Source organism: Schistocerca americana, chromosome 7 (assembly GCF_021461395.2).
Source record: "Schistocerca americana isolate TAMUIC-IGC-003095 chromosome 7, iqSchAmer2.1, whole genome shotgun sequence".
Taxonomy (NCBI): Eukaryota; Metazoa; Arthropoda; class Insecta; order Orthoptera; family Acrididae; genus Schistocerca; species Schistocerca americana.
In genome coordinates, this window is record NC_060125.1 from 193,280,988 (window position 1) to 193,283,730 (window position 2,743).

The 2,743-nt window shown below is 49.0% G+C and overlaps 1 pseudogene; it reads right to left on the reverse strand.

The window, feature by feature from the left end:
• Positions 1 to 2,397: 2,397 nt before the first annotated feature.
• LOC124623391 lies at positions 2,398 to 2,515 on the reverse strand (annotated as a pseudogene).
• Positions 2,516 to 2,743: the final 228 nt, after the last annotated feature.

Below are 2,743 nucleotides of genomic sequence, written 5' to 3' on the forward strand. Positions count from 1 at the left end.
CCATGCTGGATCCCAACGGCCTCGTATCACTGGCAGTCGAGATGACAGGCATCTTATCCGCATGGCTGTAATGGATCGTGCAGCCACGTCTCGATCCCTGAGCCAACAGATGGCGACGTTTGCAAAACAACAACCATCTGCACGAACAGTTCGACGACGTTTGCAGCAGCATGGACTATCAGCTCGGAGACCATGGCTGCGGTTACCCTTGACTCTGCATCACAGACAGGAGCGCCTGCGATGGTGTACTCAACGACGAACCTGGGTGCACGAATGGCAAAACGTCATTTTTTCGGATGAATCCAGGTTCTGTTTGCAGCATCATGATGGTCGCATCCGTGTTTGGCGACATCGCAGTGTCGTGTTGAAGCTGCATGGGCAGCTGTACCTGTACACGCCATCCAAGCTCTGTTTGACTCATTGCCTAGGCGTATCAAGGCTGTTATTACGGCCAGAGGTCGTTGTTCTGGGTACTGATTTCTCAGGATCTGTGCACTCAAATTCGGTGAAAATGTAATCACATGTCAGTTCTAGTATAATATATTTGTCCAATGAATACCAGCTTATCATCTGCACTTCTTCTTAGTGTAGTAATTTAAATGCCCAGTAGTGCATATGCCCTATAATATATTCAACCAAATTAGTTACACACCCAAGCAATAATGACAAGATCATAGAAATGGTGATCAGATAACAATCAAAGGAAAACACAGTTTAAATATATTCAGGTATATCATGCATAAGGGGAGTTCACATAGCCAGGGAGAGGGAAAATTTAGTAGCTTCAGTAGGGAGTGACGGAGAACAGCGGCAAACCAGCCTAACGGGAGCAAGTCCAGCATCGGCGTACAGGTGCCAAAATCCACAAACAGAAGTACCTTACCCAAAAATAATACGTTGTGTGTGAATTCCTAAAGGACCAAACTACAGAGGTGATCGTTCACTAGACTTACATGCTACTTAAACTAACTTATGCTAAGGACAACACACAACAGGTGGGACTCGAACTTCCGGCGGGAGAGGTCGCGCAATCCGTGCATGACGCCTCTAACCGCGCGGCCACTCCGCGCGGCAGTAACGCATTGATCAATCTCTGGTCCTTATGGAGTTAGTTATTTCGATGGTATTGATTGACAGATTTGTTGCTTTTCCTCTGAGGGATATCGTGAAAAATTCTTTGCAATTTCCGCGTTAGATTGTCAAAATCTTGAGCTGGCATAAGGGCCCTGTTCATAATGGTCCAAAGGTTTTCAGCTGGGGAGAGATCCGGTTGCCTTACTGGCCACGGCAGGGTTTGGCGAGTACGAAGACAAGCAGTAGAAACTGTAGTCGTGAGCAGGTGAGCACTATCTAGCTGAACTGTAAGCCCAGGATGCTTGCCACAAAACGGGTCGTAGAATATCATCGTGCCGCTGGGCTGTAACGGTGCGGCGGATGACAACCAAAGAGATCCTGCTTTTAACAGAAGTGGCACCCCTGACCATCACCCCTGGTTGTACGGCTGTTTGGTGGGCGACAGTCAAGTTGGTATCCCACAGCTGTCCAGGGCTTCTCCAGACACATCTTCCGCAGGTCGTCACGGCTCAGTTCGAAGCGGGATTCATCAATGCACACAGTTCCACTCTGGTCAATGAGATTCCAGGCCCAACATGCTCGACACGGCTGCAAACGGACTTGGTGCACAGAAGTCAATGGTAGTCGACGCAAGAGACGCCGTAAGCTCCGCCCCGCTCTGTGAGCTGCCTATTAAGGTCCTTGCGGTCACTGAAGCACGAACTATACGTCAAATCGATGATAATGATGAATGTGGGGCTCTGAGTGTCTCTCTGATGACTGCATGGTCCTCACGGTCTGTCGCCTCTCTAGGCCGATCGCTTCCTTCTTGACGCTGTGTTCAGACGCGCTCACCTATTCCTGCTAACAGTACCGCCGAGTAGTGGCATCGCTCCTATTCAAATTCCGAGCGATTCACCAAGTAGCACAACCGGCTGCTTTGAGCCCAACTGCTCGTACTTTCTCAAATGCTGACATTTGTGTCTGTGATGCATGGTTACCATTTTTTTCTTCAAGGATATGTCACGTGTCTCAGACACTAACGGCCCAAAACATAATGATCATTTCTCAGTGAGAGAGGTGAGAGATTGAATGACGCCTGGTGACCTTGTGGGTATGCGACGCGGTAAGGAAAGTATATAGCACTCCGTCATCAGGCTACGTGTGGCCCACTGGGACAATCCGACCGCCGTGTAATCCTCAGTTGATGATGCATATAGGAGGGGCGTGTGGTCAGGACACCGCTCTCCCGGTCGTTATGATGATTTTCTTTGACCGGAGCCGCTACTATTCGGTCGAGTAGCTCCTCAATTGGCATCACGAGGCTGAGTGCACCCCGAAAAGTAGCAACAGCGCATGGCGGCCCGGATGGTCACCCATCGAAGTGCCGGCCACGCCCGACAGCGCTTAACTTCGGTGATCTGACAGGAACCGGTGTATCCACTGCGGCAAGGCCGTTGTCAAGGAAAGTATATAGGGACATTCATAAATATAGATTTCAGCAGACTACTGCGCAAAAACTATAAGAAAATATTTTGTAGGGAGCACATTGTGCTCATATGGGAGAGATCTAGATGCTTGTAAAACTATGTGTCTTACGACACATACAGGTTACCACATCAAGGCAAACAATGCCTTGATGTTGTAACGTGTGTGTGTCCTAAGATCCGATGATGGCGGCTTTAGTTTC